General features: G+C 35.7%; 1 protein-coding gene across 6 annotated transcripts in view; it reads right to left on the bottom strand.

Annotated features, from left to right (window-relative positions):
* Positions 1-24,118, bottom strand: part of CTNNA3 (catenin alpha 3) — a 1,773,069-nt gene that overhangs the window by 74,616 nt on the left and 1,674,335 nt on the right. The gene's annotated exons all lie outside the window — the stretch shown is intronic.

Genomic DNA, 24,118 nt, shown 5'->3' on the forward strand with positions numbered 1-24,118 from the left:
TATTATAGTAAAACTCAGCCTAGAGTACCCTTCATAGATCTAGATACCTCAAGGCAAATGTATTTCCCTGATTCTACGAAGAAACATAATATTTTGGACATTGTATCCAACAGTTCATTTTTAATCGACATTTTTTCTACTTTTAGTATTTCCCATTTTTTTCTGTTGCTATATTTTATTTTTTAAAAAATTTTATTGATGTAATATTTATTTTTTATACAGGTACATGTATTATATTGTTATTTATACATGCATAGAATGTGTAATGATTAAGTAATGGTATTTAGGGTATCCATCACATCAAGTATTATTTCTATTTGTTGAAAATATTTGAAGTCTTCTAGGCATTTTGAAGTATTCAATACATTGCTTTTAATTATAGTCACCCTACTCTACTGTTGAACATTTGAATTGTTCTTTCTATTTAACTGTATGTTTGTTCCCATTAACCAACCTCTCTTATCCCCCCCAATCTCCAACAGACACTATTCCAAGCCTCAGGCAGCTATCATTCTATGTTCTACCTCCATGAGAGCAATGTTTTTAGCTCTCACATATGGAGGAGAACATTCACTTAGCGTAATGTCCTCCAGACTCATCCAGGTTGCTGTGAATGTTAGGATTTCATTATTTTTTAAGGCTGTTTCGTTGTGTATGTGTACATACCACATTTTATTTATCCATTCATGAACACTTAGATTGATTTGATCTCTTTGCTATTGTGAATAATACTACAATAAAAATAGGGGTGCAGGAGTCCTTTTGAAACACTGATTTCCTTTTCTTTGGATAAATACTTAGGAGTGAGACTCCTACATCATACGTTAGTACTGCTTTTCGTCTTTTGAGAAATCTCCATATTGTTTTCCATAATGGCTGTGCTAGTTTACATTCCCATTGACAGTGTATCAGAGTTCCCTTTTCAACATACACTTGCCAGCCTATTTTTTTGACTTTTTAATAGTAATCATTCTGAGGTAAAATGATATCGTAATATAGTTTTGATTTGCATTCTCATGTTAATTAGTGATATTGAGCATGTTTTCATATACCTATTGGTCATTTGTCTTCTTTTGATAAATGTCTGTTCATGTCCTTTGCCTTTTAGTGGGATTACTATTTTCTCCTGCTGAGTTGCTTTAATTCCATGCATTCCCTGAATATTATCCCCTTATTAGATGAATAGTTTACAAGTATTTTTAAATATTAAATATTTTCTACCATTTAACAGGCTGTCTCTTTACTCTGTTGATTATTTTGATGTGCAGAAGCTTTTTAGTTTAAGATAGTCCCATTTGCCTATTTTTACCTTGCCTATGCTTTTGAAGTCTTAGCCATAACATCATCTAGACCCATGTCCTGAAATATTTCCCCTATGTTTTCTTCAAGTATTTTTATAATTTTGGATCTTATGTTTAGATCTTTAGCCGATCTTGATTTGATTTTTGTATATGATAAGAGATGGGGACTAGTTTCATTGTTCTGATTATGATTATCCTGTTTTCTCAGCACCATTTATTGAAGAGTCATCCTTTCCCCAGTGTCTGTTCTTTGCACCTTTGTTGAAAATCAGTTGGTTAGAAATGGGTGGATTTATTTTTGGGTTCTCTATCCTGTTCCATTCGTCTCTGTGTCTATTTTTATGCCCATACAATGCTTTTTTTGGTTACTATAGCCTTATGATATGTTTTGAAGTCAGGTATATGATATGTCATGTCCTTTTTCCTGTTCTTTTCCTGAATATTACTTTGGCTATTTGGGGTCTTGTGTGGTTCTATTAATATGTAACGTTTAGGATTGGTTTTTCTGTTTCTGCTAAGAATGTCATTGTTATTTTGAGAGAATTCCACTGAATATGTAGGTTTCTTTAGGTAGTATGGATATTTTGACATTATTGATTCTTCTGATCTATGGGCATGAGGTATCTTTTTATTTTTTGTGTCTTGTTCAATTTATTCCACCAGTGTTTTATAGTTTTGCTTGTAGAAGTAATTCTTTGTTTGGTTAAAATTATTCCTAGATTTTTAATTTTTGTAGCTATTTTATATGGGATTGCTTCTTGATTTCTTTTCAAATTGTTCAGATTGATTTATAAAAATGCTATTGATTTTTGTATGTCAATTTAGTATTCTGCAACTTTCCTTTTTTTACCAAGTGTAAGAGTGTTTTGGTGGAGTCTTTAAGTTTTTACAAATAGAATTGCATTGCAAAGAGGGACAATTTGGCCTCCCTTTTTCCAGTGTGGATGCCTTTTCTTTCTTTCTTTTTCCTGGTTGCTCTGGTGGATAACCTTTAGTACTAGAATGTTGAAGAGGAGTTATAACAGTGGGTATCCTCATCTTGTTCCAGATCTTGATAGAAAGGCTTTCAGCTTTGGCCCGGTCAGTATGATGGGGCCTCTTTCTAAATCTAGTTTCTTGAGAGTTTTTATCATGAAAAGATGTTGAATTTTACCAGATACTTTTACAAAGCCTATTGAGATGATCACATGTTTGTTTATCTTTCATTCTTTTGATGTGATGTATCATGGCTATTGATTTGTGTATGTTGAATCATCCTTGCATCCCAAGGATAAATTCCACTTGATTAACTTGTATTATCTTTTTGGTGTGCTGTTCGATTCATTTTGCTAGCATTTTGTTGAAGGTTTTGGTGTCTCATTCATGATAGATATTGACCTGTAGTTTTCTTTCTTTCTTGTATTCTTGTCTGGTTTTGGTATGAGGGTAATGCTGGCTCATAAAATGAAATAGGAAGAATTCCCTCCTCTTCAATTTTGTGGAATGGCTTGAGGAAAATCAATGCTAGTTGTTCTTTGTACATTTGGTAGAATTCAGCAACAAAAGATCCAATTCTGGGTTTCTCTTTCTTGGGGGACTTTTTGCTACTGATTCAATTTGTTATGCATTATTGTTCTGTTCAGATTTTCTATTTTTTCCAGACTTGATCTTGGTAGATTTTGTGATTCCAGGAATTTATTAATTTCCCCTGTTTTTCCAGTTAACTGTTAATAATAGTGTCTGATGACCTTTTGTATTTCTGTGATGTCAATTGTAATACCTCTTTTTACATTTGTAATTTTGTTTATTTGGGTATTCTCTCTTTTCTTGGTTAGTCTTGCTAGCAGGTTATTAAATTTTTTATATTTTCACAAACCAACTTGTTGCTTTGTTGATCTTTTGTATTTTTTTTAGTCTGTGTATCATTTAGTTCTGCTTTGATCTTTATTATTTCTTTCCTTCTACTAATTCTGGATTTGGTTTGCTCTTCCTTTTCTAATTCCTTGATGTGCATCATTAGATTGTTTATTTGAAATCTTTCTACTTTTTTATTGTAGGAATGAATTTCCCTCTTAGCACTGCTTTTGCTCTATTCTATAGGTTTTTGTATCTTGTGTTTTATTTCCATTTTTTCAGAAACTTGTTTCATTTCCTACTTAATTTCTTCATTGACTTTATGGTTGTCTAGGAGCTTGCTGTTTAATTTCCATGTAGTTGTACAGCTTCCAGAATTCCTATTTTTATTGATTTTTAGTTTTATTTGATTGTGGCATAAGAGGATACTTGGTATGATATTAACTTTAAAAAAAATTTTTGAGACTTGTTTTGCAGCCTGACATAGCATCAATCCTGTGCAATGTCCATATAATTGGGAAAAATGTATATTCTACAGTTGTTCAATAAAATGTTCTGTAGATTGGCCTGTTAGACCAATATGGTCTAAAGTGCAGTTTAAATATAATGTTTCTTTATAAATTTTCTGTCTAGATGATCTTTCTAATGCTAGGAGTTGAGTGTTGAAGTCTCCAACTATTATTGCATTGGAGTACATCTCTCCTTTTCGATGTAATAAAATTTGCTTTATATATCTGGATGTTTTCATATTGAGTGCATATGTATTTATAATTTTTATCCTCTTGCTGTATTTATCCCTTTATCTTTAATATGATGACCTTGTCTCTTTTTTACTGTTTTTGACTTAAATATGTTTTTATCAGATATAGAAATACATATGCTCAATTTTGTTTTTTGTTTGCACAAAGTATCTTTTTCAATCCCTTTACTTTCATTCTATATGTCTTTAAAGTGAAGTGAGTTTCTTCGAGACAGTAGATAGTTGGGTCATGTGGTCTTTGTTTTGGATTTTGGTTTTTGTTTTCAAACCCATTCAGCCAGTCTATGATTCTCCTGCCTCAGCCTCCCGAGTAGCTGAAACTACAGGAATTAGCCACTGAGACCAGCTAATTTTTATATTTTTAGCAGAGACGGGATTTCACCATGTTGGCCAGACTAGTCTTGAACTCTTGACCTCATGATCTGCCCACCTTGGCCTCCCAAAGTGCTGAGATTACAGGAATGAGCCACCATGCTATATCTCTTAAGAGCAAAATTTAATCCATTTACCTTCAAGGTTATTATTTACATGTAAGGACATATTTCTGTTCCTTTGTAAATTGTTTTTTGGATGTTTTTTATATACTTTTTTCCTTGCTTTCTTATTGTTTATCATTATGGTTTGGTGTTTTTCTGTAGTTGTACCATTTGAGTAGTTTGTACCTTTGTATGTTTACCAGTAAATTTTATACTCTGTGTTTTCATGATAATAGATAGCATCTTTGCACTTTCAGATATAAGACTCCCTTAAATAAATCATGAAAACACAGGAAAATAACAAATTTCCATAGTTTTTACTTGTATGGGAAAATTTTATTTTTTTATAGCTGAAGGATCAATTTTGCCAGGTATATTTTTCCGTTTTCTTTTGCTTTCTCCCCCTAGATCTCTGAATATATCATCTCATTTTCTCCTGATCTTTAATTTTTCTGTGAAAAATCTGCCATTAGTTTAATAAGGTTTTCTTTATATTTTACTTACCATCATTCTCTTCCTGTTTTTAAAAATCGCCTCTTTTATTTGACTTTCAACAAGTTGACTATAACTTGCCTTTAACAGGACCATTTTGGGTTGGATCTATTTGGCCTCTTCAGGTTTTCTGGATCCAGATGTTCATCTCTCTTTTAAGACTTGTAAGTTTCCAGTATCATTTTACTAAATAGATTTTCTATGGTGTTGGGCTTCTCTTCAACTTCTTGAATACCCAGAATTTGAAAGTTTGGTTACTTTATGGAGTCCCATATGTTACACAGGATTTGTACAATCTTTTTTATTCTTTATTCGCTTTTGTCTGACCAAGTTATTTTAAAAAGTCTTTAGTCGAGTTATAAAATTATTTCTGGTGCATAATATAATCTATTGTTGAAGATCTCACATTAATTTTGTATTTCATTCATTGAATTTTTGGTTCCATAATTTTTGTTTCTTTTTTATGATACTTATCACATTGGTAAATTCTCATTTATGTTCTGAATTGTTTTTTTCTGAGTTTTTTGTATTATTTATCTGTGTACTCTTATATCTCACTGAGCTTCTTTAATGTTACTACTCTGAACTCTTATTTTCATCATTTCATTAATTTCTTTCTTATTGTCATATCTTGCTGGACAATTATTGTGTTTCTTTAGATGTGGCAGGTAGGTTGGTCCTCAGGCCTCAGAGGTGGCAGTGGTGGGCTAAGCATGCCTGTCCTTGGGCCCCAGGCAGCATGCATGGGCACCAATGTAATTAGGTCTAAGCACGCTAACTGTTGGACCTCCAGGTGGCTTTCTTGAATTCTGGCAAGGGCGGTATTGGGCCATGTAGTTCATTAAGTTCCTGGGTAGCATGCATGGCATGAGCAATGGCCATAGCTCTGACTGGACAACTCCATGGGTTCACAGATGAAACATGCTTCTGTTAATGGTGGCTGTGATGAGCTGAGTGGGCCTGCCCTTAAGCCCCCAAAATATTTGCAGTGATATCAGTGGTGGTGGGGGGGCAAGATGATCCTCAGATCCCTAGGCAATGTGCCCATGTGTTGGGAATGTCGCCAGACAAGACAGGCCTGTCATTAGACCCCCTCGATTGTGCACACAGGTACAGGCTGTGGTTGGCAGGCAAGGGTGATCCCTAGGCTCCCCTGGTAAAATGCAGCATGGTGACAGCAACAGCAGCAGTGAGAAGGGAGAATCCATCCTCAAAAACTGTGGGCCTGTTGCTGGGAACTAGGGTTTTTTTCAGTGGCAGCAGCCCCAGTCAATTGGCTCTCAGCCTCTTGGAAGTATGTAATTTAGCGTCCTCAACTGGCAGAAGCAGCAGCAGTGGGGAGAGCCAGTCTTCAGAGCACATGTAAGTTGAGTATTGCTGAGGAGGCAAAGTTACTATCAGTGGCAGCATCTCCAGGCAAGCAAGTTTCAGATTTTGGGAGCACACGCTTTGGCTCCCTTTGTCCCAGAGGCACCTTGCTTTGCCTGCTGTACCACCCATAACCTAGGGTGCAAGATGCTGTGTGTTCTATAGTGCTGAGGACCCTGCTGTTCTGCTGAGTCTAAACACTCTCATGCCATTGCAGTCCTGTAGGGGATGTAGGGAGATGTCAGTGGGGTTCTAGGGATGTAGGGATGCAGGGGCTGCTGGATCCCAAGGACAGATGCAGTCTGGTTTGGGCCACATTCTCAAAATGACACTGTGCTACAACTGCTTAGGACTCAGGGGTGTGTATGGGACCCAGCATAAGCTACTATTTGGAGCAATGTCATCACACAATATCCAGGCAGCTCTCTGTGGTAGCCTTATGGTCTGCAGGGGTCAAGGAACTCTCCTGTGACTAGAGTTGCAGGAGTCCATGATGGGAATGTGGACTGCTGGGGCATTAACCATTTTCCCACACTGGGGTTACTCTCCAAACTCCCAGATGATCCTGGCCAAGCTGGCTGCCTTGCTTCCATGTTTTTTCTTACCTTGGGTGTTTCCTGACACTTCTCTGTTGAATTCCAGTGTTCTGTCTTAGATGCTGTATTCAAAGTAGGATTACGTACTTGCTATTTTAGCTTTTCTTTGTGGAGGAGGCAATTGCTGAATGCCTCTAGTCAGCCACCTTGGAGCCCCTGTTCCAATCTTTCTCTTTTTAATATGTTTTGACAGTCTTTCCATTAATTGTATTTTGTTTTTATCCCATTATAGACTCTCCACAACTGATTCAAACATGCAAAGTCCAAGCCGAAGAAATGTGTAATCTAAGGCCTTCAATGTGGAAACACAAATTAAATTTATCTTCTAGTTGGTCTCACAATGGTTCTCCCATTTTCAAAGAGGAGTTACTCTAAGACTTACCTAAATAAATTCATTAATTCTAGTGTCACTTCAAAGGAAAATATTGACAGTATTGCTGAGATTAGTGAAAAATTTTCCAGAAAAAAAATTTTGAGACCTGAGGACAATTAGTAAGAAGTACTGAAATGAAATACTGTCTATTCATCTAAATTAATCCAGCTAAATATAAAATCTGGTGCTATGCATCGGTCAGTCACTATACATACACATCTTGGGTTAGCCAAGAGAACATGACAGTTGAAAGTGGAGAGTGGTGGCCTGGGTCCCTTAACATGATCTTACCCCTCCTACCCTTTGATCTGATCTTGTTTGGTCACTACTAAGTTATGCCACTTAAATATCAAGATTTAAGGGTGAGAGAAAGAAAAGAATTGTCCTACAGTTAAAGGATGGAATCTCTAAACTCAGAGAGTATCAGAAAGTCAATGAGGCCTACAAGAACACCATTCATGTATTCTTCCTTAAATGGTTTATTTTTGTCTCTCTCAGTTCTCTCTGAATCTGTTTACTTTCTATTTAGTGAAAGAAAAAGGAAGTATATCATAGTAGTTGAGTATAAAGCTGGAGTCATATTATCTTGGTTCCTAACGCTATAGAATAAAAGTTGAGTTGATTTCAGGATTTTGCAAGGTAGGCAAAAAGCAAGAAGTGTGCTTTTAATTTTTGGAGAAGTTTTCCATTTGTTTCCTGAGTGACCATTTTGATATGAGAACAGCATTTCTGGGAGAAAAACGCATACTGTTTTTGACACATTACTGTGAAAGGATAGTCAAACACCTACATAACTAGATCCTTTCACCAAGAGCTCCTTTCTTTAAAGATGTGCAACTGGACTTAAATATGATAAGGAGATATTTTTCTATCTTCCCTTTTTTGAAAAAAAAAAACGTAAATGAATGATTATCTGAATAAATGTAGCTGTTCCATCCATTTAAAACCACTTCTCTCCATACTTCCTAACCCTCTACCAAGTCTCACCACACAAATTTCAGGGGTTTAATTACTAGATTTCTGTTCCTTATCCCTAGTAGAGACTAGGACCCTGAAGAAATAGCTCACTAGAGCAACTGTTTTGATGCTTCAAGGGAAAGAGGGATAATAAGGAAAGGAGAAAGGAATAAACTAGTTAGAGTGAGAAAAGAAAAATTCCGAGAGGTCAAAATACAGTTGATGAAGAAAAGACAGGGAATGAAAACAGTCTTGGTGCACGTCTGATTTATGCCTCGAACCGACCTTGAGAATAGACATTCCTAATATTAAATTCAATAAGATGTGTGTTATTAGAGGAAAGTCTTTGTTCACCGAGAAGAACAGCACTATGTAGTGATACAAGACAGAGCAGATTCATGAAAAGCTAAATTATCAAAGAACTTTACACCTGAAAACCTGAACCTAAAATACTAGTGTCGTGTAAGCCAAAAAAGGTCCTTTCATTGCTCTTTTCCCATGGTGCTTTTCAAAATCATTTTTAGCAAGTTTCCCTGTAAAAATGAAACAGCATGTCTAATACAATGAAAACCTGGTCTCATAGATGGTTATCATCACACGTTTTCTCTGAATCTGCTGACAAAGGTTGCTTTGTAATAAAAAAAAAAAATCAACATTAATCATTACAATATTTGAGTTGCTCTTATCAAATTTACTTTATACATCAGGCAGGATGAGATGTTATGTACATGATTACGTTCAAGAAAGGCACTGGATTTCATTATTTCAATGCATCTCTAGAGAAAGTTAAACCTAAATAAAGCTGTCTATGCTCCTGAAAGGCAGTGCATCAATTTTCAAGGTCTTAAACAATGCACAAAAGTTGTTTCTAAGGAGAGCAGCTGAGGCTCTCATAGCTTAAATGACAGACAGTGTTATATCTAAGAGCAGCTAAAATACCCTTCCCCTCAAAATAATATGTGTCCCTGTTTAAAAACCCTGGACTTATGAAAGGGAAATTACCTCTAGCTTTAAATGCATACCTTGTTAGGAGACCACTATCTTAAACACATATGGAACCTAAAAGTAACGACAATACACTATGCCAAACCAGAATTATTCTCTTCCTCAGGTTCTTAATTAAATGTATTGCCTGGCAAGCTTCCTGCTGAATGCCAAACAAAATACACATTTTACAAATGAGTGTATATCATGCCAAACTTCCAGAGGATGCTACAATTACTGAAACTATGATAAATTTAAAAAATGATCAGCCTGAAATGTACTATGTAATGAAGGCTTTTTAAATTGGGAAATACATTCAAAGGTTGTTTGTTGCCTTTACTTTCATAATGGGTTCACGGAATCTCCTGTCAGCAAATAGCATCTTAAATTATTACGTTGGATCCTACAGAGAAAGACCTAGAGGATGAAGGGTTTGAGATTGGAAATATTTTAAAGAAATCAGAGGCCAGAAGTCTTTAATAAACAGTGGTTGCAATAATAATTCACAAAAGAGCAGATCAAGCTCTAAAGCAGAGGGCCGGATGCAGGCAACTATGTGAAGTAGTGCATATGTTAATTAGCTAGTCCATTTTTATACATACTTAAAAACATCATCCTGTACACAATAAATATATACTTTAAAGTATTTTGTCAATTAAAGGAAGCAAAATGTAATAAAGATAATTTAAAAACATTATGGGTTAGAAATTATAATGAAAAAGGCTACCATAACCCAGTGATCATGATACCATGAACAATTTTATTCAAATAAGTGAAAGGAGTATCTTTGAAACTTAATTTATTGGTTTGGCATAAACCTGCCAGCCATTTTTTGATACTGCCCCATCTTTGACTCTCTTTCCTATCCCTGACCTCATCTCATTTCTGGCATTCATCTCCTTCCTCCTTTTTCTTTTGATTAAAATGAGAAATAAGACAGGTGATCAGAAATCAGAAACAGGTCAATTAACTAGGGCTATAGTTTTAAAACAAAAAAAATGCCTAATGTTTTCATAGACTTCTTTTGTCTTTTTAGAGACAGTGAATATCTACGAAATGGTTTGGTAGTTTCTGCTATTGTGTGAAAATAAACAGAAAGCTTAATTATACTTTTACATTTTGTAGCTCCTAAATCCCTAATAACATAATAGTATTAAAGACCAAAAACTTTCCCCTTAATCCTTTTTTCCTTTGATATTTACATATAATAAGTTCCATAACATGGTGATTCACTTTATAGATGAAAACAATAATAATATATATTTCCTTCTATAATAAGAGTTAGCGCACATTTAGCATTTTCTGCTTTCCAGACACTATTTTACATACACACTAATTTTATCAGTATAATAATCCTTAAGTTTAATGTTATTCTTGTCCTTATTTTGCAGGTGAGGAAACTGATGAACAGACAAGTTTAAATGTAGTTCGACCAAGTTACATAGATAGTAAATATTGGAGATGGGATCTGAACTCAGGCAATGTGGCTACAGAGTCCAGTTTTAACAACTATGCCATGTTGCCTCCCATAAAACACACCAAGTTAAAAATTAAAATATTAGAAGATCACCTGAACCATTGATGGGCATTACCATGAATGAAACAGACTGAAGGCAAGGGTTAAATATAGGTGATAGGTTGTTGGGAGGTCCACCGGCAGTGATTTGCTCACATATAGCAGCCTCAAGGAATACAGCCTAAATCTCTGTCCCAGCAAAATAAAAAATATATACATTACATTACATAGATTTCAGGGGTCATGACAAGTGGTTGAAATGGCCCCAGTAGCCGACAGTCCCTAGTTTTCTTTCTTGAAATATTATTACTTCTTTCTGTCTCTTATTCCCATTACCTTTCCTCCCTTTCCCCTTCTCTCTGTGTTCTGAACACTACACTCCAACTCAGCCATTCCATGTGCCATGCTACATGGGAGATTGCACTTTGATGTTTATTTATAACAAATGGAACTTTTATCTGAGAGTCTTAGCTTTAGACACAATCATTTTATTTCTAACATTCAAATTTAGTGCTGCAATAAAGTAGATTGAAATGAATATAGACTTGAAAAATAAATTTTGTCTGCATCCCAGGACTGCTACTGATTAGCCAAGTAGTCTTCAGTAGGTGACTTTGCTTGTCTGAGTTTATTTTCTCTTCATTAAAATAAAATTGTGGCATTTGTCACACGGTAAGGAATAGAAAATCAGATGTTTTAGACAACATTTGGCACATAGTAGATGTTCATTGAATGTCATTTCTTTCTTTCCTTCTCCTTTTACAAATAATTATATTTTATAAAAATCTACCTTTTCATTTAATTTTTTTACTGTTCTGAAGGTACATAAGTACCTTTTCAGTTTTTTAATTAAAAAAATTACAGTACTTTCCACATAACGTCAACTGAATGGATTATGGCAAGTTCTTTCTTAGACCTGCTGACAGTATTACTTTGCAGAGTCTCATCCATAATATTATTTTACTAGGAAAAAACATAAAATATATACACACATAAACTCTCTGTGTCTAATTGTTATTGTTTCAAGTTGTTATTTAATTACTAATAAAGAGTTTATTTACTCTTAGTGACAGATCTTTGTGGTAGGTTTTGGGGGTCATGGTATAACTTCCTAGGATTAAATAATTTAGCTCCACAAGAATAGAGCTAAATTACAAGAGTAAGGGAATTCTACTATCAGAATTCTCTGTCATTCTGTATTAGATAAAAAAGAAAAAAGTAATTATCATGGAAGCAACTAAAAATGATGAGTTGAAAAGAGGTACTGACTCAAGCAAGGACATACTGTTCTTCTACTATTCCAACATGAAACTTTAATTAGGCAAAGTTCTCCCTCTGGGTGTTACTTTCTCTTGTAAAGTGTCATTCTAAAGTTTTGAGGACCCTATAAAAGTCCTCGGAAAATCAGCTAGTGAATAATCAGGGAGTAATCATCTTGAGTAATTAGTATCCTGAGGAACTTTTGGGATTCAAGTCTGAAAAAGGTATTGCTCCATGAAAGAGAGAAAATGTTTGTCTGACATTGTATATAATTGTCTCATTTCTGTTCCTCTTGTTCTGTACTATTCAGAGTAGCCTAACTGCTATTATAACATCAAAATGTCTTAGCAGCTTAACACAATAGTGTTTATTCTACTCTCACATAATTGTCCAGGTGGATTGTGGGACAGAGGGCTATGTACCACATAGTTGTTCAAGGACCCAGCTACCTTCTGTTTATAAGATATCCTGTCCTCTAAGGCTCCAGAGCCCGCGGCAGGAATCATTGCATCCAGATATCCAACAACAGAAAGGAATGAGAATAGATTTCATAGGAGACTTCTGGGGTTGAGAAAGAAATTGACACCCATCACTCCCACCCATGTTCTAGAATTCAGATACAAAGGTTCATGTAACTGCAAAGAAAGCTGGGAAATGTATTCTATTTGGTCCAGGAAAGAAATGAAAACAGGGTTTTGTGAACTCACAGCATTGCCTATGCACATCATCCCAGGGGTGCTAAAATCCTGTATTTTATTTTCCTTTCAGCAAAAAAAGGCTGTATTCCTTGTGAAAGAAGTTTTGGATGTCACCAAGTAGATGGGAAAAATTGAGGAAGAACTGAGGCACTTCACTAACACAGCTGTCATTACATGACATATACCCTGCCTGGGCGCAAGACCAATTTTACTTCTTATTTCAAGATTGTTGCAATCTAGAGGATCTATTATTAAAAACAAAAAGTACAAGAATTCTACTTGCATAATAATAGTGTTTCATATTCAATGCTGCATTTGCTTATGAAAAAAGGATAGAGTGTATTTCCAAGATATTTTGGGAGATCAACCTGGGAGAATATTACTGTTGTTGTTGCTGCTGCTATTGATGGTGATGGTGTGTGTGCGGGGGGTGGGGGGGCAGAGGGAGGGGGGATGAGAGACAGAGAGAGAGAGAGAGAGAGAGAGAGAGAGAGAGAGAGAGAGAAATTATCTTCCTCAAATTCAAAACTAAGTTTCTAAAAAATTCCTAGACATACTTTTTTTTTTCTGTTCTTCAGTCCTCAAATACCCCAACTTGCCTTTTACCTGTTAGTCTTATAAAAAATCCTAGACAGACTATAGAATTCATAGAATCATTTCACAGAGGGCAAAAACGACAAAAAACAAAAGAACTACCCACAAAAACCCATGAAACCCATACATGGAATCAAAGGTAGAATTAGAATGAAGAATTTATTTGGCATAGAGGTCAGCAAGCCAAATAATTTTGATTTTTGTCTGTAGCAAAACAGACAATTTTTTCCATGACTTTAAAAGTCTGAAGATTTAATATTTTTTGTGTGATTTTGTACTGAAAACATACATAATAACAAACATTATTGTGTTACTATGTGCTTGCAATGTTCCAGGCACTGCTCCAATTGTCTGCTTTTCTTACTCACTTCTCATACCCAGCACTGAGCTGCACACCTTTCACACTGTACAGATTTAAGGGCTGCCATTCACAGCATGGTTATGCCCATAATTGTGCACATCACATCATATGCTGCTTTGCATGCCCACTCTGCTCCTAAAATCTATTATCTTTGTCCTATAAATAAGAAAGCAGAATTTTAGACACTCAATACTTAACTTTTCTCCAACATATAAGAATACAGGTGAGTTTCAACTGAATAGCAAGGAGTTTAAATTCATGTTTTCAGAGCCAATTAAAAATAGAACACACAGTGAAAGCATCATTATAGGTTTTATGTCAGTAAGCATCTTAAAGCACTGAAATTCGATGCCTACTTCAGAATCAGTGGAATGTTTTATATATTGCAAAGAAATATACAGAAACAAGATATTTCCAGTCATTGTTCTCAGTGGGTCTGATTAAAACATTATTCTCTGTCTACCTGAACCAAACCAATATTATAAAATAAATAGCCCTTTCTTTGGTTGAATTTCTTTAATCAGCAATCTGACATTTATCTTTTTCTTTTCCTTTTTTTGCCCCATTATACTTGGGTGTAAAAACATAGACCTAAGGGGGAAAATCAGTAATGTTTTTTCCCTCAGTTGGACTCTTGGTTCATAGAGACATGTAACCTAGTTGTGGCAGTCCATGACTGACAATCCAGTGTTCTCAGAACCAACAAAAATAGCCATTAATGTTAGCTAAGAACCTTTACAATACGAAAATTGTGGTTTCTAGGTAGAAGTTCTCCTAAGGACTTCAGCCTATTTTTTGATTAAGTTTGTTTGCTGTAACATGTAAGGAGCATCACTATCCAAGAAACATTGCCACTCTCCTCTGCTCTCTCTTCCAATGGCAAGGAAATTCTTGCATCACCCTAAAGAGAAAACTAGAGTTGTTAGTTTCATGCATTCTAATTCTTACTGTTCCCTCTATAACCCATGACTGGCATCACTCTTGTATCACTTATTCTACTAATTTTTCTTCATGTAATTCTTGCATTAGTTTCTTATTGCTGCTATAACAAATTATTAACCAACTTGTTGACAATACAAATTTATTATTTTATATTTCTGGAACTGAGAAGTCCCAAGTAAGTGTCACTAGGCTAAAGTGGGGGTGAGGGTCAGCAGGTCTGATTCCTTCTAGAGGCTCTGAGAGGCAAATCCATTCTCTCACCATTTTCAGCTTCTAGAGGCTGCCTGTATTCCTTGGCTTGTGGCTTCTTCTTCACCCAATCATATCACTATAATGTGTGCTTTATGCACATTTATATCCTTCTCCTTTCTGTTCTCCTGTGCTCTTGAAAAGACTCCTGTAATGTCATTGGACCAACTCAGATAGTTTACAATAACCTCTCCGTTTCAAATCCTCTCTTCACAGGTTTTGAGAATTAGAAGGTGGACATCATGGAGAATCATTATTCAGCCTACAAAGTCCTCAAGAGTCACTACAAAGTAGTCAGAATCAGCTCCTCTGAGGAAGCTACTGTTTTTCCTGCATTTAAATCAAATCAGTCTGTAGGGATAAACTGACAGAGTTACGGTGGTTATTTCTCCAGAATACTAGTTATTTTTTAACATGACATATATTATTTCAACTTCCAGTCAAAGGGTCAGGTTTTTGATTCTTAATTACCTGCTAGCTGTATGCTCCCTTACTTACAATTCATATCAAAGTGGGGTGGCCTGGAAAAATCTGGAGACCTGGGAGAACCAGAATTACCTGGGAAGACATTTTATGTATCTGATGCTCTTCTCCTTCCCCCATACACCGCACATTAAGTTTAACTTGTCTTTTTCCTCTCCTGGTGATACACATGAAATATACACTTCCTGAAAGCACAGCAGACTCTGGCATGGGACAAGAGGAAGAAGGAAAGCTCTTCTAGGGTAGAGGAGAACATTTTTTTTCAGGTGATTATTATATGTACTCATTTCTTTTTTGAGATCCATGGGACTTGAAAACCCTAGAACATGTTTTCATAAGACATTCAAATGCTATGTAAGTACTGCATACTTAAAGGTATCACTTAGGGATGACATTATGGTTAAAACTACTTAGTAATCCCCTTAAAAGCCATTGGTTATTGAAACTGAGATGTGGTATAAACTTCTTAGTGGTGACTCTCCAGACTCATATGAGTAGTAAGAATTCACAAGAAAGGCCATTTTTATCTTCCCTTATACATGGAAGTTACCCTGGCAATGTCCTCCTCACTGATACCCCAGCAGCCCCCTCCACCACTGCAAACCAAAAGACTGTAAGTCACTATTCACTGACACCTTCTCTGGACATAATGGGAAATCTGTGCTCAGCACCAACATTTGAAAACAGGTCTTGTCTTGCCTTCCACATATTACTTCTCTGAGTGTGCACATTAATCAAAGCCAGTGTACTGACTGTAAATAGAATCACACTCTCGGACTGCAGGAGTCCCTCTCTTTCCTGTTGGCAGTGTCCTCAGCATTAATCATGTACACGATTCTTACAGAGCCTGGGCATTTTTTCAAGCTTCCCTTTAAACCACCATGACATACTGGCTGCCTGGACTCCTTTCATATCAGACCAAATTTTATGAGCTCAGAAAATAATCATTTTCCGTTTAGGAAAATAATATAATTTAGCCATTATTGTTAGCATTTGACCTTCTCAAAGCCTACCAATTCACTTCTTATTCTGGTCATGGCATAATATTATTCAAAGGTCCAGATGAAGAAACACACTGAGGTGAAAGAGCCACTAACTTAGTCAAGACCAATCACAGCTAATAGATTCAAGACAGAGTTAGTTCAAGGGTCTGACTTGCCACCAGTCTCAGGCCTTGTTGCTTCTGAGATGACAAGTTCTTTGGCAGCTGATCTTTGGCATGCTCTCCACCCCCAACTGTTCTAATCTAGTATAGCTACAGGCCATTAAATTTTAGGACACTGTAAAGCTTGCTATTTTCAGTCAGCTTATTCAGACTGAGTATGACTTGAGACATACTGAGTTACGCAGCTGGTTTTCATCTTAATGTGTCATTTTTGCTGCTCTCAATTGATTTACATGCTTTATTGAATTACTATATTGGGCAGTGACCCAAAGTCAATTTTTAAAGGGTATGATTTAGAAATTTTAAATAATCACCTCTAGTTCAGATGCACATATTATTTACAAAAATTTCTCTCTCCATCAGATTATTTAATCACTCAAGTATTAAGCCTAGTACCCATTAGTTATTGTTCCTGATCCTCTTCTGCCTCCTACCCTCTACCCTTCATCAGGCTTAACATCCAACTATTTATATTGCAAAATGATACAACATAATGCCTCTTCAATTAACAAATGTTAAAGCAAAATCATTGTAGTACGGTAGTTATTAGGCACCATAAGCTATGAGGGATCCTTCCTCTCATGTGTATGTGTCCTTGCCTTAAAAATTTTTTGCCTCAGGACAAAATAGACTCATGCCATACCTAAATATTTGAACACGGCTTTGTATTGGGTAGCTCCATCTGGAGGGTCTTATGTTGGTGTCATACTGAAAGGAATATAAGCCAGGCTTTCAGATCCCCCTGTCTTCCTCCCTTCCTCCTTTCCTTTCTCCCTCCCTCCCTCCTTCCTTCCTTCCCTTCCTTTCTCCCTCCTTTCCTTCCTTTCATCCTTCCTTCCTCCTCCTTCCCTCACTCCCTTCCTTCCTACCTCCCCTCCTTCTTTCCTAGAAGGTGTGCGTATTGCGGTGCCTTAAGTCACAGTGCCAGGATGTGTTAGGCCACAGCCTTTTTCTACAAAAGATCTATTTCATTTAAGGTCTACCAGTTGTCTTTCTGAAAACAGGCCTCAAAGTTTTCCCCAAACCCTTCTGAAAATGATATGATGGCATTCGAGCATATTGAACTGGGGTGAGAAGGCTGCTTTTCTCTACTGCCTAGAATTGCTCCCCAAAACCTACTGTTTCTTTTCTGAAAACATTCATTGAAATATGAGACACTGCGTTTCAATTAAGTGAGGTTATTTAGGAAGAAAATAATAGAAAATGAGAAAAACAACAGCCATGTGACAGGAAGGTTACTCTGAATATAATACAAATTCTTTGCAGCTTTGAGGAGGAAACTCATAGAATATGTTTTGGTGGTTTACACACTGGTGTTAAGTTTTTTGCTTCTTAATATGAAAAAAAAGATGACATTTTCCCAGAAGGCTGAACTCATTAAGACTGTGCCTGTTCCACGGGATCAGTTCCAAGAAGTCTAATATGTTTACACCAGGAGCTGGCATCCCAAAGGGGTCCCTATTCACATTGAGCCTTTGGTTTCTTAAATAGCAAAACATTCATAGCTTTAGCCAAAAAGGTTGCTTTGGGGCTTTCATTTTATTCTCTGTCCAGAATAGAGTCTTTACATGCTTTATCTTCATTCTCTATATGTCTATATTTATTTATGTTATACCTGCATTATCATGCTACTAAGTTACGTCTAAGACATATATAGAAATATACATTTTAAAGAGATAAAGTAGAAATGAAAGAAACTATTTTAAATATCTTGCTAATGATAATGTCATTAAAAATAATCTCAAGATGCAATAATCCCTCAGGAGCAATGCATAAATGAGTATTAGAGAATGCAAGCCTGCATTCCAAGTAGTCTTCTTGATACTAATGTTACTGGCCTAGTTATTGTCAGTTTTGACTGGATAACCACTGATTTTATTTTGTCATGTTGCTGACTACCATCTCCTTCTAAGAATAAGAGAATTGCCAATTCTGACATCTTCTTGCTCCGTTTAGGCTTCCCTGTTAATGATCCTTAATCCATAGTTTATTTTATAAAAAGTACAAAACAGTGGGTCACACTTAAGGAGAGTTAGATTAGTTAAAACCAAATAGTGTAATTCATACATCCAGGTCTGCATTGATCGTGACAATGTTGAAAGCTGCTATTAAACAATGATGGAACCACAAACAACCCTTTAATAAAGTTCTCTTGTCTGGGATATACACAGGAGAGTGTCAATGCCAATCATACAGTAAATCCTGGGAAGACTACAATTTTTATGCTTTAGATAACAAATATAAAGAAACTTTCTAATATTTTCTTTTCAGTCTCCAAAAGAACATCTAATAGCCTCATTTTGGAGTCTAATATTTAAAGCCATAACCCCAGTGTTATTTTTTTCCAGATTATCTTTCCTGTTGCCCAAAGCAGGATAGAAACCTTTGATTTCTTTAAACATTTCCATCATATTAACCGTACCTGTTTTGATATTGTCACCCCTTTCTACTTTAGGGTTATATATATACATATCTTAGTTCTTGAACAAGATTGTAAGCGTGTTGAAGACATGGTCCATGGATGGTTTTCCCAAAGAATCTGCAGACAGAACAGTAGAAAGACTAGCCCTAGAGTTATATATCACAGTTCTTCCAAAAATATACATGTCAAGAGATTAATTAATCAATTGCTTTATCTAAGTTGTAAATAGGCTTCATGGTTTTGACTTTTATTTTATATTCTTGGTTCTATTAGGTATTTCCAAACAAAAGGTTATGAAAAAGCATGTGAGAAGAGATGGAAGGAAGGAAAAAGTATTCTTTGTTTTTTAAGGTTCAAAATCAATGGCCTTTACTTTGAAACTTAAAAAAGGTTTATTCATTCATTGCCTGTCATTTTTGAAACCAAAATGGGCAGTGAATGATTATCCTAAAACATTTTTCATTCTAAACTTTTTAACATGCAGCTACCTTCAACATGTTACTGTCATCTACAATGTATCCTCCTTCCCCTTTGCTAAATTAGTTCCAAATAGCAACTGTAAATGACCATAAGGACTTATTTTTATTGCCCCTCATTTCAGATGCTGGATATTAGAGAAGGAAGTATTATGTAAGTTAGAGAATAACTAAAAAGAAGTTTATTCTTGTGAGCACAGTTGCTATAGTAAAGATAACAGGAACTATTTTTAGGGGTTTTTTAGACCAACAAAAAACTAAAGGTGAAAGGAGAATTCAAATTGAAAACCGAAAAACATGGTTACAAATAATAATAATAAAAGATCAAAAGAATAAAGAGCGGCCTATTTTTAAACATAGCTATTATTTTAGAAACATGGAAAATAATAGCTGAAGGGCTGGGAATTATAGATTTTACTCTGACTTCTAAGAGCTGAGCTTGAGCATCCTTTACAGCATCCAATTTTCTACACACTCAAGATGGCTCCCAAGGATCACTGAAGTAATTTTCCTTTCAAAGGTTATGTTCAGATTATTATGCCATGTACATGATAACTAACTGTACGGAAAGTGTGTCAGGCCAGGCTTGGTGAAAACTGCAGAGGTTTCAGCTGTGACACACTGTACAAAATCTAAGGGGTCAGTCAAGTTGTATGCATGGTAAGGTCACCACTACCAGAAAGTGGTCTTGTACTAGAGCCTGCGTCTTGAAAACCAGAGTTAACCATGTTAACCAACTAAGAAGAGATTCTTAGTAACCATAAGCCTATGTTCTTGCTGCAGTTTATACTTTAGCAATGAATGGGTGAATGTCACCCTGTCTCTGGCATTTATGGCCACCCATTTCCATGGGATGACATCTCATTCTGGCTAATCCTTTGTTGGTTTGAAACATACAACCCTACCTCATTCCTCACATTACCTAGTCTATTGCTTTGAAAAGAATGAAACCTCAATTCGAGATTTCAGCCTATCTGTGGTCACCATAGATGCTACTCCCAGTTCCCCTTTAAAGCAATTATTTCTCTCTTGTTGGTTCTGCTCCCTTTTCTCTTCTTCCCTCTTGGCCACATTCTCCTTCTGTAGCCTCATTTTGTATATTTTTTCTTCCTTTCTTTTCTTTCTCTTGTTTCTTTTTTATTCTTTGACTCTTCTCTTTCTTTCCTCCCTTTTTTCCCTCTATTGTCCTGCTAGTTAAAACTAGAGACACTTGTTACTCTTACATGTGAATTGGACAGATGGCTGCTCCTTGGTTTTGCAGAGAAGTTTTAATGCTACCCATACTGGTAAGTTTTAATTGTATGGCATTTTACAACTTAAACAAATTTCCCACATATAATGCGTTTTTGATATACATAGCAAGCCTGGAGTACAGGATTGGTGGAGATTATTAGCCTCAATTACAAAAGAAAACATTGATGTGTATTCAAGACTGTGGCTTGATCAAATTCACACTGTCAGAAATTTGCAGAGCAGGGATCAGTCACGCCTGGCAGTTCTTATTCTTGTCCCATGTTTATACTATTCCAGTTTGTCAGTTTCATTTATTCTTTTCAGGGCCAAAAACCAACACACAGCAACTGTCCTTCTCTTGTTTTAACTGTAAGAGAGTCTTGTTTACCAAGATGCTTTAGAAAAAGTGGTATCACTTCCATGAAGGGTTTTAACTCATACACTTAACAGTTGTTGATAATTTGTTATGTGTGTGGCACCTTGCTACGCAGCATGATAGATTAAAAAAAGAATAAGGCATGGCCCCTGCTCTCTGCCACACAGAATAACTGGATGAAAATGACACCCCAATGGAAAGACCATTTTGGGAAAAAACTGTCTTCCCTATTAGATATTAAGCTTCATGGATACAAAATTTAAAAAGTAGTTTATTTAGCCATCTATGTATTAACTTATTCATTAAATTTATTTATTGTGAATTTTTACCAGAGACTAGGAGTTTTCCTAGGTATTTGCACTCGTAAAGCTTGAAATCAAATAGGGAAAACTGTAAAGTTAAAAAAAAAAAACAAATCAACATGTAAACAAATAAATGGTAATTGGTAGTTTCAGATGATAATAGATACAGGATGAAAAAAAAACTGGGTCATATGATAAAATACTCACTTGGGGTGGGGAGAATATTAGTTGAAGAAAAGAATAATGTCTGAATCTAGTTTGGAATTGAAAGGAGAAGGTCTTTAATAACAGTAAGCGAACAAGAATAATGAAAGGACAACTGTTACATTTAAAGTCCTGCTGCAGTTGTAAAAATCTGATCCATAGTGATTTCCCAAAGGAGCTAATTTCTCTCTTCAGTAAGTACCATAAACCATACATAAGTATATTAAACGATAAAACTAAGTAAGATGATACAACTAGATAAGAAATGCATAATCATAGCTAATCAGAATGGGCATGAATCAGGATATTTTATAATTACAAATGCCTTTGACCTACACAATTATAGAAACTAATAGTTGAATGGAAACTTGATGGTCAAAGAGTCTGGGGTCTCTCAACTGTAGAAATAATTTCTACAAACTCCATGACAAATTGCTATCTAATTTCTCACTGCACATTTCCACGTTAGGGGCCCATAACTCCATGAGATAGTTTTTGGTTTTTGTTTTGCTGGATTGACAGCTTTAATTGTCAGCTATTTCTTTAAATTCAACAAAAATCTGTGGAATTCCTCAAATTGGTCCTATATCTATTCTCTGGAACAACGCAGAATGCATTGGTTACAGTGTATCATATGTTGGCTGTTGTCCCCCAGGCTCTCGTGCAATGGAACCATCTTGGCTCACTGCAACCTCCATTTCCCAGGTTCAAGCAATTCTCCTGCCTATGCCTCCTGAGTAGGCTGGTCTATTTTGGCCAGGCTGATCTTGAGCTCCTAACCTCAGGTGATCTGCCCACCTTGGGCTCTCAAATTGCTGGAATTACAGGTGTGAGCCACCACACCTGGCCACAATGTTTCTTTTTTTACATACTGTGTATATATATTATTTTCATGAAACACAATCCTGAAGGAAAGAGAGTATATTAATTTAAATAGTCTAGCATATTTCATCAACCATTGTATTCAGTGGACCAGTATTCAAAATATGCCTTTTGTCAAAAACTGTAAGTCTGTATAAGTTACATATGAGTATCATAAAATTATATGTACAGATCTGAACTATTGCAAATTTTAAAATAGTAGATGCTAGAGCATATGCATGATATTGACTTGCACTGTTCCATGCAGTAGCCCCTAGTCCCATGTGCATGTTTTATGCACACATAAACACATAACACACTAGTATTTTGCTAACACACTTTTAACTGATAATTTCAAATGGCAAGAGGCCTCTTGTGGCAAGAGGCTTTGATTTCAATGAAAATCTTTTGGTCGTTTGAAATAGAAACTATCTTTCTATAGACAGAAATTATTTCAACAATTGAATTTTATTAAAACAAATAGGATAAAGGTTGTAAAGTTTAATTTAGGCACCACATTGTAGAGAAATATGACCAAAATTTTTAAATTTAGATTTTGTGTTAGCTGTGTTCCTACAACATCTGTTACGCTATTATGACAGGTGTTTATTAATATGGATGTCTAATCAAATCTCTTGGTTGCTAATAGCTTGGCAATTCAATATCTAATATTGTCAAAATCCTTGATTATATGTTGAAAATTGTGGATAATTGATTCAAAGCTGTTTGCCTTGACTAGATTAAAAAAATAAAACCTGTCAAGTGTATTAACTTTCCTATAGAACCTCAACATTCTCCTGAAATTTCTAAAATGCTCCAGTAACAAGAACGTGTGAAGGAATAAAGTCTTCTACAAGCCAACGTATGTCTTGATCCAAGTTTCCTCAGACCCTTCATTATATGAATAATATATTTTTAATTTTTGTCATGGATTAGGAGTGAATGAACAGAGGGGGAGTAACAAAGTAAAACAGTCCTACAGTACATACAAAAAATGTCCTAAATGTCCTATGAAAAAGTGTTTTGGGTACACGTAAGCTCAGATTTTTCAAATTAAACTTTCTTGAAATTATTTAATAATTTCTGAATAGTAGAAGACTGAAAGAAGCAATTTGGTGGTCTTCAGCAATTTGGTTAAATAGTTTTAATGGGTACCACTTTCTTTTCATCTCAGTCACTGAGCTGGAATTTCCTTTTGAGTACACAAAGGCATTACATAAATCTCTAGGAAAGTTCTGTGGTAATAGTATTAAATGGAAATCTTTAAAATTCTTTTATTTATTTTTATTTTACTTTTTTACTTTAAGTTCTGGGGTACACGTGCAGATGGTGCAGGATTGTTACATAGGTATACGCATGCCATGGTGGTTTGCTACCTCCATCCCCCTATCACCTACATTAGGTAATTCTCCTAATGTTATCCCTCCCAATCTCCACACTCCCTGCTATCCCTTCCCTAGCCCCACCTCAACAGGCCCTAGTGTGTGATGTTCCCCTCCCTACATCCACGTGTTCTCATTGTTCAATACCCACTTATGAGTGAGAACATATGGTGTTTGGTTTTCTGTTTTTGTGTCAGTTTGCTGAGAATGATGGTTTCCAGCTTCATCCATGTCCCCACAAAGAACATGAACTCATCCTCTTTTATGGCTGCATAGTATTTCATGGTGTATATTTGCTACATTTTCTTTATCCAGTCTACCATTGATGGGCATTTGGGGTGGTTCCAGTTTTTGCTACTGTAAATAGAGCTACAATGAACATACGTGTGCATGTATCTTTATAATAGAATGATTTATAATCCTTTGGGTATATACCCAGTAATGGTATTGCTGA

This window comes from Saimiri boliviensis, chromosome 12 (assembly GCF_048565385.1).
Source record: "Saimiri boliviensis isolate mSaiBol1 chromosome 12, mSaiBol1.pri, whole genome shotgun sequence".
In the NCBI taxonomy this organism is placed as follows: domain Eukaryota; kingdom Metazoa; phylum Chordata; class Mammalia; order Primates; family Cebidae; genus Saimiri; species Saimiri boliviensis.